Genomic DNA, 16,780 nt, shown 5'->3' with positions numbered 1-16,780 from the left:
GTAAAGGAACGAAGACTGAAACTTACCCTAGGGAAGAAAGTTCAGCCAAGGATTATTTATTTCTCATATGTCAGAGTAGACTGTTTACTGCAGATTTCTTAGCTTAGAAGAGCTACCCAGGGTGGATGTCGAGGAGTTCCCACCCCAAACAACCATTCGCACACACGTTCACACCTATGGACATTTAGAGTAGCCAGTTAACCCTTGTGTAGTGTTCGTATTTTTGTTATTCAGCCAGTGTTGGTGGGTCTGGTGGACCCGCTGCACTTTGATACTTTAAATTCAACACAATCAAACAATTTTACATTAAATACTTAACAGATGTTTACTTCACCTCAGTTACAAGCAACATAAACAGCATATATGGTTAATATTTGCCCTTTACCTTTGTTAGATTACATTTATTTAAAAAAAAGTGCTACTCGTTTTTTGTTTGTTTTTTAATAAAATATAATTTTAGATTAGATTAGATTCACTTTATTCATCCCACATTGGGGAAATTCACATGTTACAGTAGCAAGAAAATGTCATACAGATAACAAATAAAACTGAAATAAAAATTAGACAAATGAAAAATTAAATACAGAGGGCTATTTGCGTTATCTACCGTGAAAAAGCATAGAAATATTGCCTTATTGAGAGGCTCAGAAAAATTGCACATTACAGGTACAACCCCGATTCCAAAAAAGTTGGGACAAAGTACAAATTGTAAATAAAAACGGAATGCAATAATTTACAAATCTCAAAAACTGATATTGTATTCACAATAAAACATAGACAACATATCAAACATCGAAAGTGAGACATTTTGAAATTTCATGCCAAATATTGGCTCATTTGAAATTTCATGACAGCAACACATCTCAAAAAAGTTGGGACAGGGGCAATAAGAGGCTGGAAAAGTTAAAGGTACAAAAAAGGAACAGCTGGAGGACCAAATTGCAACTCATTAGGTCAATTGGCAATAGGTCATTAACATGACTGGGTATAAAAAGAGCATCTTGGAGTGGCAGCGGCTCTGAGAAGTAAAGCTGGGAAGAGGATCACCAATCCCCCTAATTCTGCGCCCACAAATAGTGGAGCAATATCAGAAAGGAGTTCGACAGTGTAAAATTGCAAAGAGTTTGAACATATCATCATCTACAGTGCATAATATCATCAAAAGATTCAGAGAATCTGGAAGAATCTCTGTCTGTAAGGGTCAAGGCTGGAAAACCATACTGGGTGCCCGTGATCTTCGGGCCCTTAGACGGCACTGCATCACATACATGCATGCTTTTGTATTGGAAATCACAAAATGGGCTCGGGAATATTTCCAGAGAATATTATCTGTGAACACAATTCACCATGCCATCCGCTGTTGCCAGCTAAAACTCTATAGTTCAAAGAAGAAGCCATATCTAAACATGATCCAGAAGCGCAGACGTCTTCTCTGGGCCAAGGCTCATTTAAAATGGACTGTGGCAAAGTGGAAAACTGTTCTGTGGTCAGACGAATCAAAATTTGAAGTTCTTTATGGAAATCAGGGATGCCGTGTCATTCGGACTAAAGAGGAGAAGGACGACCCAAGTTGTTATCAGCGCTCAGTTCAGAAGCCTGCATCTCTGATGGTATGGGGTTGCATTAGTGCGTGTGGCATGGGCAGCTTACACATCTGGAAAGACACCATCAATGCTGAAAGGTATATCCAGGTTCTAGAGCAACATATGCTCCCATCCAGATGACGTCTCTTTCAGGGAAGACCTTGCATTTTCCAACATGACAATGCCAAACCACATACTGCATCAATTATAGCATCATGGCTGCATAGAAGAAGGGTTCGGGTACTGAACTGGCCAGCCTGCAGTCCAGATCTTTCACCCATAGAAAACATTTGGCGCATCATAAAACGGAAGATATGACAAAAAAGACCTAAGACAGTTGAGCAACTAGAATCCTACATTAGACAAGAATGGGTTAACATTCCTATCCCTAAACTTGAGCAACTTGTCTCCTCAGTCCCCAGACGTTTACAGACTGTTGTAAAGAGAAAAGGGGATGTCTCACAGTGGTAAACATGGCCTTGTCCCAACTTTTTTGAGATGTGTTGTTGTCATGAAATTTAAAATCACCTAATTTTTATCTTTAAATGATACATTTTCTCAGTTTAAACATTTGATGTGCCATCTATGTTCTATTCTGAATAAAATATGGAATTTTGAAACTTCCACATCATTGCATTCTGTTTTTATTTACAATTTGTACTTTGTCCCAACTTTTTTGGAATCGGGGTTGTAGACTCTCTCTATCTCACTCTATAAAGCGGCTAGAGATAATGAGATTTTATTTATATATATATATATATATATATATATATATATATATGCGGACATTCTGTCTCATGTCCCAGACCTGGTGAAATGTAACTGAATTGTCTTGGCCAGCCCTAAGGGTCCCATCTGCATCTGCCTGCACTCGCTCTGATCTATAATTCCAACTGTCTCATTGCTGAGGAGTGTGCACCCATCACCCATTCAAGCATCCAGCCAGAGCAGGTCATGATATTTTTTAACCATATTAACATGCCATTGTTGTGTTTTATGTCTGATGTCAGGACTCTCTGCAAGCCTACCACACAGACTTAATACTTGTTATTTTTAGACATTGACACCTGTTGCCTACACTTATTCAGGTGACATTGGGCATACCTAACAACCTGTGTTTTCTCTCCCTCTCCCCCCTAAATCTGTCCCTCTGAGTTACATGTCGGTCCTGGGATCGAGATGCTGACCTCTTCTGCTCCTCGGACCTGCTTGATCCATCCTGGTGCCCTGTGTCTGGTTGGAGTCTCATTGCATCGCTCCTGTGGAGGATGGCCCCATGAGGACAGTTGAAAGTCATACCTGGAGGACGCTCTGGACACTTACAGTAATGCTTTTATGGCTGAGGACTACAGTTGACTTGCTAACTTTAGGACTGCAGTTGTCATGAACAGTTTTGCACTCAAGTTTCCATCAGTGAAGAGTTTATAACATCAACAAAACTGACTTCATGTTAAAACTGTTAATATTATAGTCATGCTGTCTCTTGTTGCCCAAATGAGGATGGGTTCCCTTTTGAGTCTGATTCCTCTCGAGGTTTCTTCCTCATGTCGTCTGAGGGAGGTTTTCCTTGCCACCGTCGCCACAGGCTTGCTCATTGGGGATAGATGAGGGATAAAATTAGCTCATGTTTTAAGTCGTTCAAATTCTGTAAAGCTGCTTTGCGACAATGTTTATTGTTAAAAGCGCTATACAAATAAACTTGACTCTCTCTCTCTCTCTCTCTCTCTCTATATATATATATATATATATATATATATATATATATATATACTTTAAGGCCTATATTATTGCACATAATAATTACATCGATGAGAGATGGCAGAGGTAGTAGTGGTGAAGTACTGTAGTGTAAATATAATGACAAACAGGTTATTGGTGCTACATTACAAGTTGTGGGTGTTATACAGTCTGACAGCAGCAGATATGAATGACCTGCGGTATCTCTCCTTCTTACACCGTGGGTGTAGCAGTCTACTACTAAAAGAGCTGCTTAAAGCCCCCACAGCCTCATGTAGGGGGTGAGAGGGGTTATCCATGATTGATGTCAGCTTGGCTAACATCCTCCTCTCACCTACCTCCTGAATGGAGTCCAGAGGACAGTCCAAGACTGAGCCAGCCCTTCTGACCAGTTTATTAAGTTTCTTCCTGTCCCTCTCTGAACATCCACAGCCCCAGCAGACCACAGCGTAGAAAATTGCTGATGCCACCACAGAGTCATAAAAAGTCCTAAGCAGTGTCCTGCACACACCAAAAGACCTCAGTCTTCTCAACAGGTGGAGACAACTTTGGCCCTTCTTGTACAGGACATCTGTGTTGTTAGTCCAGTCCAGTTTGTTGTTGAGGTGAACACCCAGGTATTTGTACTCCACCACGATCTCAATATCCAAACCTTGGATGTTCACTGGTGCAATTTGAGGAGCCGTCCTTCTGAAATCGATCACCACCTCCTTTGTCTTGCTGGCGTTGATGCACAGGCGGTTCAGTTCACACCAGGCAACAAAGTTGGTGATGACCTCTCTGTACTCCAGATCGTCCCCCTCTGACGCACGTCCAACGATGGCTGTATCATCTGAGAACTTCTGGAGGTGGCAGCTGTCCGTGTTGTAGCTGAAGTCAGATGTGTAAAGTGTAAAGAGGAAAGGAGAGAGCACTGTACCCTGTGGAGTTCCTGTGCTTCAGACTACCAGATCAGACACACAGTCGCGGAGCCTCACATACTGTGGTCTGTTAATGAGGTAGTCGATGATCCATGCAGCCAGGTGGCAGTCGACACCAGCTCCCTCCAGCTTCCCCCTAAGCAGTGATGGCTGGATTGTGTTGAAAGCACTGGAGAAGTCAAAGAACATGACTCTCACAGTGCTCCCAGTGCCCTCCAGGTGTAAAAGTGACCGGTGTAGCAGGTAAATGACAGCGTCATCCACACCAATGCCCGGTCGATATGCGAACTGCAGGGGGTCCAACTCGCTTTTCACCAGGTGTCAGAGGTGAGCGAGAACAATCCTCTCCATGATCTTCATCAGGTGAGACATTAAAGCTACTGGCCTAAAGTGGTTGAGCTCCCTGGGGTGCGCAGTCTTGGGAACTGGAACCACACATGATGTTTTCCACAGAAGTGGAACTCTCTCCAGACTGAGGCTTAGGTTGAAAATGTACAGAAGTATCCCACAGAGCTGATCTGCACAGTCCTTAAGCAGTCTGGAGTTGATACCATCAGGGCCAGCAGCTTTCCTCATCTTGATCCTCCTCAGCTCCTTCAACACCTGATCAGCTGTTATGGAGAGGCGAGGAGTGTAGCCGAGGTGTGACTCCTGTAGAGTGAGGTCGGGGGTGGAGTGTGTGGATTGGTCTGGCAGGGAGTGGAGGGGGGTGATGTGGTGTGAGGAGGGAGCTGTTGGTGTCAGAGGTATTATGAGGGGAAAGGGGTGGTGGTGGAGTGATATCACAGACAGGTCAGGACTATGGTGAGTGGGGGAGGGTGGGGTGGCACAGTCAAATCTGTTGAAAAAGAGATTCAACTCATTTACCCACTCCTGGCCCCCAGATACAGGGCCCCTCCCACTGTCCTTTGTGTGGCCAGAGATGGTTTTCAGGCCTCTCCATACCTCTCCAGTGTTGCTCCCCTTCAGGCGCTCCTCCAGCTTCCTCCTGTAGCTGTTCTTGCCTCTCCTTATCCCCCTCTTCAGCTCCCTCTGCACTCTCCTCATCTCCTCTTTGTTGCCAGATTTAAAAACCCTCTTCTTCTCGTTTAATAAGGCTTTTAGTTCAGAGGTCACGCAGGGTTTATTGTTGGGAAAACACCGTACCTTCTTGACTGGCACAGTGTTTTCAACATAGAAATTAATGTAACCCATGATGCAGGTTGTCAGGCTATCAATGTCATCCCCATGAGGTTCACACAACACATCCCAGTCCGTGGTGTCAAAGCAGTACCTCAGTACTATACTGGTCTCCTCAGACCAGCTCCTTACATACCTCTTGGTGGGTGGTTGTTTATTCACCATAGGTATGTACTAGTGCATCTCAAAAACTTAGAATATTGTGAAAAAGTTCAATATTTTCCATCAGTTATTTAAGAAAGTGAAAATTTTATATATTATAGACTCATTACACATAAACTAAAATGTTTCAAGCATTTTTCTATTTTAATTTTAATCAGTATGGCATACAGTACAAAAACATAAAAAAAAATCTCAAAATATTAGAATATTTCATTTCAAGTTTGAGTAAAACAGTATGAACACAGTGTATCTCTCAGTCTAGTTCAGTACACACAACCACAATCATGGGGAAGACTGCTGACTTAACTGTTGTCTAGAAGATGATCACTGATGCCCTCCACAAGGAGGGTAAGCCACAAAAGGTCATTGCTGAAAAGGGTGGCTGGAAAAGGTGCACAAGCAACAGGGATGGCCGCAGTCTTGAGAGGATTGTCAAGAAAAGTTGATTCAAGAACTTGGGAGAGCTTCACAAGGAGTGGACTGAGGCTGGTGTCAGTGTATCAAGACCCATCACGAGCAGACATCTTCAAGAAAGGGGATACAACTTTCGCATTCCTAATATCAAGCTACTCCTGAGCCAGAGACGATGTCAGAAGTGTCTTATCTGGGCTAAGGAGAGAAAGAAATGGACTGTTGCTCAGTGGTCCAAAGTCCTCTTTTCAGATGAAAGTACATTTTGCATTTAATTTGGAAATCACGGTTCTAGAGTCTGGAGGAAGTGTGGAGAGGCACAGAATCCAAGGTGTTTGAAGCCCAGTGTGAAGTTTCCACAGTCTGTGATGATTTGGGGTGCCATATCATCTGCTGGTGTTGGTCCACTGTATTTTATCAAGTCCAAAGTCAACACAGCCATCTACCAGGAGATTTTAGAGCACTTCATGCTTCCATCTGCTGACGAGCTTTTTGGAGATGCTGATTTCCTTTTCCAGCAGGACTTAGCACCTACCCACAGTGCCAAAACTACTACCAAATGGTTTGCTGACCATGATATTACTGTGTTTGATTGGCCAGCCAACTTGCCTGACCTGAACCCCATAGAGAATCTATGGGGTATTGTCAAGAGGAAGATGAGAAACACCCGACCCAAAAATACAGATACGCTGAAGGCCACTATCAAAACAACCTGGGCTTCAATAACATGTCAGCAGTGCCACAGACTGATCACCTCCATGCCACACTGCATTGATACAGTAATTCATGGTAAAGGAGCCCCAACCAAGTATTGAGTGTATAAATGAATATACTTTTCAGAAGTTGGACATTTCTGTATTGTAAATCCTTTTTTTGATTGATCTTAGGGAATATTCTAATAATTTGAGTTGCTGGATTTCTGATTTTCATGAGCTATAAGCCATAATCATCAAAATTAAAACAAAAAAGGCTTTAAATATTTCACTTTACATGTAATGAATATAGAATATATGAAAGTTTACCTTTTTGAATTAAATTATGAAAAAAGGAACTTTTTCATGGTATTCTAATTTTTTGAGATGCACTCGTATGTCGGGGACAAGTGAACCAGATTGTGGTCAGAACAGCCCAGCAGGGGGGAGGGGTGATGAACTATATGCGTCCTTGGTGTTCACATACATTAAATCCAAAATTCTATTGTCTCTGGTGTGGCATTTCACATACTGAGTGAAGGTTGGGAGAGTGGAGGACAGGGAAGCATGATTGAAGTCACCGGAGATTAGTAGCAGGGACTGGGGGTGCGATGTCTGAAGCTTTGACACTGTAGTGTGTAAGAGCTCACAGGCTGCAGCAGCATCAGCCGCCGGGGGGGGGGGGGGGGGATGTACACAGTTATCGCAATAACGTGCGAGAATTCCCTTGGGAGGTAATATGGCCGGATGCTAATATGAGTTTACAAAAAAAAAATCTATTACAGTCAAAATATGAGTGGAAAAAAAGATGTTTATCTTCAAATTTACAAATGAAGCAAAGTTTTTCATAACAACTGATTTTTATTTATTTGAATTTCATTAGAAATTTAACCCAATCAGTTCAGTTTACACAACACAAGCTGAACACATACAGTAACCATGTCAGTCTATACAACACATCATCCCCATGCTCGTCTTCGTTTTGGGACTGGCTGATGCTCCAGCTCATCCTCTTCTTCAAAGTCACTGTCAGACTCTGAATTTTCAGAAATGTGATCCTCATATTCTGAAACGTCTTCCTCTACATCATCATCAAAAGCTTCTCTCTCTTCCAAAATCATTTGCAAGTCTATCTGAGCAGAGAATCTTTTGGCCATCTTGATCAGTCGTGATAAGGAGCCACACTGGAAAAGCTATATTTATTGTGTCCCGCCCCCAATTTATGGGAACTTCTGTCTTGGTTCCTGCAAGACGGAGGGTAAAATGTGTAGGAATGTGAGAGCAGACAGGTGTCGGTGCTTGAACGGCAGGGACAGAAACACAAAACTCACACACACACACACACACACACACACACTAACAGCAGGCCCAGACAGGAGGAGGACAGAGTGAAGGTACACACTTTTATTAGCCCCGGGTCCAGTGGACCTGAACATCCTGTATGTAATATAAATGTGTGTGTGTGTGTGTGTGTGTGGGGGGGGGGGGGGGGGGGGGGGGGGTACAGTGTGTGGTCATCGAAAATGCATTCTGATATATGTTCTTCACAGAAAATGAGCCAAGGCCAATGAGTCTGAGTTTGAAAAAATAATGAATCGTATCGTTGTTCCTTTGATAAAAAATGAAAACAGGTCTCACAGACCCCAAAACCATACAAGGGTTAACCTAACTGCATGTCTTTGGGAGAAACCAGAGCACCCAGAGGAAACCCTCACAGAGGCAGGGAGAACATGCAAACTCCACACAGAAAGGCCCCTGTCAGTTGTGAGGTTCAAACCCAGAACCTTCTTGCGGTTAGGTGACAGCACTAACCACTGCACCACCATGACACCCTTCAGCCAAGCAGAAAGGAAAGGAGATAAAGAATAAATTGTTGTGTAATTTATGGTCCATCCATCCATTATCAATAACCGCTTATCCTGTGCAGGGTCGCAGACAAGCTGGAGCCTATCCCAGCTGACAAGAGCCAGGGTACACCCTAGACAAGTTGTCAGGTCATCACAGGGCTGACACATATGCCGCTTTTCCACTACCAACGCGGCTGAGTTGGGCTGAGCCATGCCGTGCTGAGTTGGGCTGAGTCGAGCTGAGTGGGGCTGTTGGAGTTGCATTTCGACTACAACCGTGCTGATCCGTGCTGGCTGGAAGTGGGTGGACACATTGGGTGGAGTTAGCGAAAGTGGGTGGACGTCACGTGATGTCGTTAGGCGGCGCAAACAGTGACATCAGTGACCTTTTAAGCGGTAGTCTCACGACCCGGAGAGTAAACAATAAACATGGAGGACATGGAGTCGTTAGTGTTGCTGGTCTTGGTGCTGTGGCTTGTTGTCACTGACAACGCCAACAGATACTGGCAAGAGCGTATAGATGAGGCGAGGTGCATAAGGCTTCAGAAATTCTCGTAATTCGTAATTCTTCTTCCGGGTTTACAGATCCCAGCGTGCTCGCGGGGCATGTGTGGGCATGTGAGGACACTCCTCCTCACCAATCAGTGCACAGGGGAGTGTCTCCTCACGCCCCTAGCCTCACTCGGCTCGGTTTGGCTCGCTTCAGCCCTACTCCAAAACCGTGCGAGTTTTGGGTGCTGAGTAGGGCTGAAGCGAGCTGAGTCGCGCCGCTCTGAGGTAGTCGAAACGCGAGCCATGTTGGGCTGAAGTGAGCTGAAAAAGGGTAGTGGAAAAGGGCCAATAGAGACAAACAACCATTCACACTCACACCTACAGTTAATTTAGAACCACCAATTAGCCTTACCTGCATGTCTTTGGACTGTGGGGGAAACCGGAGCACCCAGAGGAAACCCACGCAAACAACATGCAAACTCCACACAGAAAGGCCTCCGTTGGCCACTGGGCTCAAACCCAGAACCTTCTTGTGAGGCGACAGTGCTAACCACCATGCCACCACTGTAATTTATGGTGTCATCTACTAATGTTTTCTTTATGTTTCAGTGAATCAAAACAGTAAAAAGAGTGTGTGGACATCTATTCATTTTCCTGCAGCAATGTAGTCAAAGTCCTTCCTGTGCCAACACCTGGTATTCCCAAGGCAGTCTCCCATCCAAGTACTAACCAGGTCCTTAAGACACATCGGGTGGCTCCGATCTCTGGATCAATAGCCCTTGGTCTTTCACTTATTACATAGCTAGGGTTACAGTGGGGGGCTGGTCCTCTAGTAACCGCAATAGTTTGACTCGCTACTCACATCTATATTGTGACATGCTTCGCCAGATGGCAGTAGGTACCATTTTTATAATGGTCTTTGGTATGACCCAACTGCAAGTAGAACTCACAATCTCGCTTGTCAAGAGGTGGACACGCTAATCACTAAGCCATGTCGCGCTTACAGTAATGTCAAAATCGAAGAATTTCTTACAACATGCTATGTGTTACCATTGCAATTACCCACCCCAACAGAGTTAAAAATATTTTCTTTGTTTCAAGTGTAGTATGTTGCACTCAGCCACAGGAACATCTTAGGCCCTGTCCACACGGCAACGGATTCAGGTGACTCCGATACAATTGCTTATCGTTTAGGCCTGGCGTCCACACGGCACCGGCGTTTTGGGTGCCCAAAACGCAATCTTTTTGAGAACGGGTTCCAGAGTGGAAAGATCTGGCAACGTTGCCATTGTGAAGTCGTCTGGATGAGTAGAACGGATTTGTTTATGATGACGTCACAACCACATGACTGTGAGTGCTTCACGCCGGGTAGAAGTGTAACGAACTCGATGCGAGTTGTCAACAAATCCTATAACTTGGTTCATGAAACGCGCTTACAAAATATTTTCACTGTGAATATTTATTGTGTAATGGTGCAAAGTGAGAGAGAGATAGAGACTCTGCCCTTAGGGCAGAGTCAATCCTGCCAGCAAAAATAGGGAAAAAAAAAGGAGCGATCTCACCTCTTCAGATGTGGGTTTAAGTCCTACAATACATTCCTCAAAAAGGGCGTAGAAGAAATTAATCCATCAACGTGTATCATTCAATTTATTCCGGACCATTAAAGACGCCGCCTTCCGCGTAGAATCATACGTCATCCTCGTCACCATATTGGATAGGTCAAAGCGGAGAATAAAGATTCATGTGCTGTGTTTAACTGTACCAACAGGTTTACCGTCCAAACGAGATCATATGGGATTACCTTTCACAGGTGAGAAACAACAAATTAATCCATCAACGTGTATCATTCAATTTATTCCGGACCATTAAAGATGCCGCCTTCCGCGTAGAATCATAGGTCATCCTCGCCGCCATTTTGGAGAGGTCAAAGCGGAGAATAAAGATTAGCTGCGTTTAACTGTACCAACAGGTTTGCCGTCCAAACGAGATCACATGGGATTACCTTTCACAGGTGAGACTGGAAAAATACTTTTCATTGTATTTGGTCATTATAATGTAATTTTATGAACAGATTTTCCTGACTTTGTGGCTAATATGAAGTCTCGCGCATAATAGTTTATGCGCATGCGTCCTTACTTCTTCTATTGTTCTGGTGTCTCCGAAGGGGCAGTCTTACAGCGCCCCTAGAGGTGTGGCATGTGTATTGCATCGTTTTCAGCAAGCGTTGCGTTGCCATATGGACCTGATATTTTACTGATTGTTGCCCATTTGGATGCGATATATTTTTAAATAACATCTCGTTGCCGTTGTCGTGTGGATGTAGCCTTAATCTCACTGTCTGTTCCTTTTAGCAACCACTTCCTTTAGTTTGACATTGAACAGGGGGTCCAAAGAAGCACCAAAACACTTTTTCCCAATTAGCACCTATTCCCATGAGTTATTTTAAATGCATTGTTTTGGATTGTCTGCATGTTAGTCACGCACAGCTTCGACCTGCTGCCCTCAACCCCTTATCACACCAAAGCCAGAAGGTTTAAGCCCAGCAGAGAATTAGGAATTGTGCTGAAGTGAACTTGGCACTTAAAAGGAGGTAGTGGGCAATCAAACTTATGTGAGAAATTTCCATAGGTATCAGCTGCTACACCACATCCATATACTGCTGCAGTCAGTAAGTGCTGATTAATGCCAGACGAGTTTGGAGAATTGACCTGCAGGCGGCAGTTTATAGGATTTAGTGTCTCACAGCTCATCATTAAGCATGTCAGTACAAACATGCACACCTTCAGGGTTTATGCTGAATAATGAAGCCACACACTCATTACAGCAGAATCATGCATTTTGAATGACACATGAAACAAGCAACCATGTGTGGAAGTAGTTGAAGCACATTTACGTTTTGTATGTTACTGTAGTGTATGTAAACAGTAAGCATTAACAAGTTGTCAGTACGCTGATACTCAGCACACAAGTTGTCTTGGGGGTCTGCTGCTCTTGACTACATCAAGCATTCATTAAATTATGCAAGCACAAAGGCACAAAGCGCAATTGATCACTGCAGGAATTCACCCTCACACCTCTCTCTCTCTTTTATGAAGTACACTCCTCCATTCTATTGTAGAGTTAAATAAACCCACTACATAATGACTACAATCACTACTTTCATCTTTCTGTCCTTTCCTGTTTCTTATAACTTTAAATATTTCATACTGAATCTTATTTACTTTATTAATAAAGCATCTCCTGCTGTAAGTTATCACTGACCCTGAATCCTTACGGTCCAATTAAGGCACAGGTTTGGAAAAGCACACTTTCTCATGGATCTCTTTATTTATCCAGACTGTTTTGGAGAAATATATATGCCATAAGGAGGTTCATACATTCAATCACAGAATTTTTCCCAGCTACATATGAATGCATAAGTTAGTACAGTGTCTTGCAAAAGTATTCATCCCCCTTGGTGTTTGTCCTGCTTTGTTGCATTAAAAGCTGGAATTAAAATGGATTTTGAGGGGGTTAGCACCATTTGATTTACACAACATGCCTACCACTTTAAAGGTGATAATTGTTGTTTTATTGTGACACAAACAATAATTAAGATGAAAAAACAGAAATCTGGAGTGTGTATAGGTATTTACCCCCTTTCGTATGAAACCCCTAAATAAGAGCTGGTCCAACCAATTCACTTCATAAGTCACATAATTAGTTGATTAAGATCCACCTGTGTGCAATCAAAGTGTCACATAATCTGTCACATGATGTCTGTATAAATCATCCTGCTCTGGAAGGACCCTGACTCTGCAACACTACTAAGCAAGCAACATGAAAACCAAGGAGCACTCCAAACAGGTCAGAGACAAAGTTGTGGAGAAGTATAGCTCAGGGTTGGGTTATAAAAAATATCCCAAACTTTGAATATCCCACGGAGCACCATTAAATCCATTATAGCAAAATGGAAAGAATATGGCACCACTACAAACCTGACAAGAGAAGGCCACCCACCAAAACTCACAGACCGGGCAAGGAGGGCATTAATCACAGATGGAACAAAGACACCAAAGATAAAACTGAAGGAGCTGCAAAGATCCACAGCGGAGAAGGGAGTAATTGTCCATAGGACCACTTTAAGCTGTATGGGGCTTTATGGAAGAGTGGCCAGAAAAAAAAGTAACTGCTGAAGAAAACACGTTTGGAGTTTGCCCAACAGCATGTGGCAGACTCCCCTAACACATGGAAAGAAGATTCTCTGGTCAAATGAGACAAAAATGGAACTTTTTGGCCATCATGGGGAATGCCATGTGTGGCACAAACCCATCATCCTGAGAACACCATTTCTACGGTGTAGCATGGTGTGGAGATGTTTTTCATCTGCAGAGACAGGAAAGCTGATCAGGATTGAAGAAAAGCTGGATGGCACTAAATACAGGGCAATTCTGAAGGAAAACCTGTTTGAGTCAGCCAGAGGTTTGAGACTGGGACAAAGGGTCATGTTACAGCAGGGCAATGACTCTAAACATACTGCTAAAGCTACACTGGGGTGGTTTAAAGGGAAACATTTAAATGTCTTGGAATGGCCTAATCAAAGCCCAGACCTCAATCCAATTGAGAATCTGTGGCATAACTTGAAGATTGCTGGACACCAACACAACCCGTCTAACTTGAAGGAGTTGGAGCAGTTTTGCCTTGAGGAATGGGCAAAATCCCAGTGGCTAGATGTGCTAAGCTAATAGAGATATACCCCAAGAGACTTGCAGCTGTAATTGCAGCAAAAGGTGGCTCTAAAAGTATTGACTTTGGGGGGTGAATACCTATGCACACTGTTTTTTTTCATCTTAATTATTGTTTGTGTCCCAATAAAACAACAATTTTCACTTTTAAAGTTGTAAGCATGTTGTGTAAATCAAATGGTGCTAACCCCCCAAAATCCATTTTAATTCTAGCTTGTAATGCGACAAAACAGGACAAACACCAAGGGGGATGAATACTTTTGGAAGACACTGTATACCCCCCATGGATCCTGGGAATATTGGGATACTGGGTGTGAGGTGTATTACCCTGGATGGGATGTCAGTCCATCCATCGCAATGTACACACTCTTTTACACTTAGGGGCAATTTACTGTCACCAATCCACCTACCAAATGTCTTTGGGAAGTTGGTGGAAACTGGAGAACCTTGGTGAAACCCACACAGAGAAAATGCACAAAATATACAGACAAACAGTAACTGAAGGTCAGAAATCAGACCCAGGACTCTGAAGCTGTGAGTTATCAATGCTGCCCACTCAGGCATGAAGAGCAATAAGGAAATTTATTTTAATCAGTCGTTAATTCTAGTGAAATGAATAAATAAATTTTCATTTGAGCAATAAGAACAGTGTGTGTTATATTTTTAAAAATAAAAAAAATTGACTTTAAAAGTTTGCATCACCCTTGGCCTTTATAACATTATTTGTATTGTCCAAACTGTTTTTACTATTTCATCACTTGCAATATTGCAAACGTTTGTACTAAATTTTATATAAATTTTAGTCTTTAGACAACTCTGGTACAAATACACTTTTATCAAAGTTTGTTTTTGAAAATACTGTATTAGCATTATTCATAATCACACTTATAACTGGTCGTGCATTGGGAAAATTCCCTTAACCATTAAAAAAGGAATGGGAACACTGTTATTACAATAACTTAAATAGGAGTTACTTTGTTAAAGCAAATGCTAACAGTGCTAACACTCCACTGAGCAGTTGGATGCTGAAAATAAATAGCTGAAAAAAAAACATCTTACACGGTGCTGTTTATAGACCCCTTTCACTGACGTCACCCGAAACTGGAAGTAAACAGACCCTGCGCCATTTTGGAAGACCAACAAACTCGTGATAACGGCAGCGGTATGTGAACCCACGAGAATAAAGTGGAGCGGCAAACGACTTAAACAAACAAATCTGAGCTGTTTTATTTATGATTTATTGGCCCAACAGTAGACTTGAAAGAAACTTGTGTGAGACTTGGCAAAAAACTGTGGATATAATGGATAAGTCTGTGCATGATCTGCGGACACTTTGAGGTAAGCAAACGCAAGAAATTCAGATTTAAAACATGCTAAATTGGCCTCAAGTTGATAACTGTATGAGGAGCAAGCCTCCCAGGCTTCTACAATTTTTAATAATAATAACTATGTGTAGGTTATTCTTAATAACAGCTGTAATATCACGAACCAAGCCACTAACAACATAATTGTAAGCCTGTAGCCCTTTGTAGGCTTTCAAGTCATCAGCAGTGTAGGCACTGGGTGTAAACAACAAATAGTTTACAATGTCTGGGTAGCAAACAGATGGCAGAATTGGTGTCCGGTCCTCCTTATGTATCTGACACGGAGAAATAATATAAATCGTGCTGCCTACCAGATTACAGTCGTCTGTTTTATTGTATCAGTACTAGTATCACTTACTATACTCATCAGTCATAGATTAGTCCAGTACAACATGACCAGCTTGCTTTTTTTCCATTTGACTGTCACAAGTTTTTTCAGGCTGGTACAGTCAAAAATTGAAAAAAGTTTTGGCCTACTAAACTAGTCATCGATTCTACTAGTGTATTAATTGGAGTCGACATGAAAACGTTAGGTAAAAACTTTAAACCAGTACAATCTCTTCTTCAAGGTTTCACCAAATGGTTTTATTTATGCAATTTAAAGCTCATAATACTGTATAACTTTGGTCGAGTAAAAGCACGGAGCAAAAACATGGCTGAATCCTGAATGACTCCTATTTGTTTAAATAGGGGACTACATAGGCGGCAAAATGTAGTTTCTTTTTCCCTGCCATGGAAGCGCACTTGTATACCGAGGAGGAAAGCAATTTGCATTACAGCTGTGAGGCGGCTCGGCTCGGTTTTCCCTTTCGGGCGCTCTCGTTTTCTGTTAGAATTTGGTAAAGAAAAAAAAAATATATTATTTACCAGCTTACCGGGTCCATTAACATAAATCTGACAGCTGACAAGGTCGGGATATAAACGAACTTTTGCGTTAAACTGTGTGCTTGGATTCACATAATTTTTCTGAGTCTTATCATATGGGTCAAACCCATCAATCACAGCCAGTTTCTCCACATACCGTGCCCTTTCTGCAATTGGTAATGTACTCACATAACCCGAATTATCATCCATCATGTCACTTTACTCTCGCTCGTACTTTGTTTTATATTGTGAGTGCATGTACTTGGTCTTCCAATATGGCGCCTAACAAAATCTCGTGGCGCGGTGACGTCATGTGAAAGGGGTCTATACATTTGTGCTGTGTAAAGGCTCATCTGCTTTCAAAGCCACCAGGGAATGGATGTGCACACACACACACACTCTCTCTCTCTCTCTCTCTCTCTCTCTCTCTCCTATAGAGAAATGCTTACAGGAAGTCATAAGCCGCTCTGACAGGACTTCACTGAGTACAAAAGCTTAACAGAAACTAGCATCTGGAGAGGTTAATCTGAAATTCAGATGAAGAACGACACATGGCTGAAGAAGAATCAAAACAAATTCATTAGCTATTTTCATTCATTAGCTGTGAATTGCTAATTAAACAGATATAGAGACAGCTGCCATCACTCACATTGTCATTCCTATGAGAAGTATGTGCATACCGTGTACACCAAGGTTTCTTGAATACATCCACATAAAGCAGGCTTTTAGGGCTAAATACATGTGAGTGTGGTGTCCATTTCCTCTCTCTTTATCTCTCTTCTTCTATCTTCATCCATCTCTGGAG

The sequence above is a fragment of the Neoarius graeffei genome, chromosome 19 (assembly GCF_027579695.1).
Source record: "Neoarius graeffei isolate fNeoGra1 chromosome 19, fNeoGra1.pri, whole genome shotgun sequence".
Taxonomy (NCBI): Eukaryota; Metazoa; Chordata; class Actinopteri; order Siluriformes; family Ariidae; genus Neoarius; species Neoarius graeffei.
Note: the sequence above shows the minus strand (reverse complement) of the source record.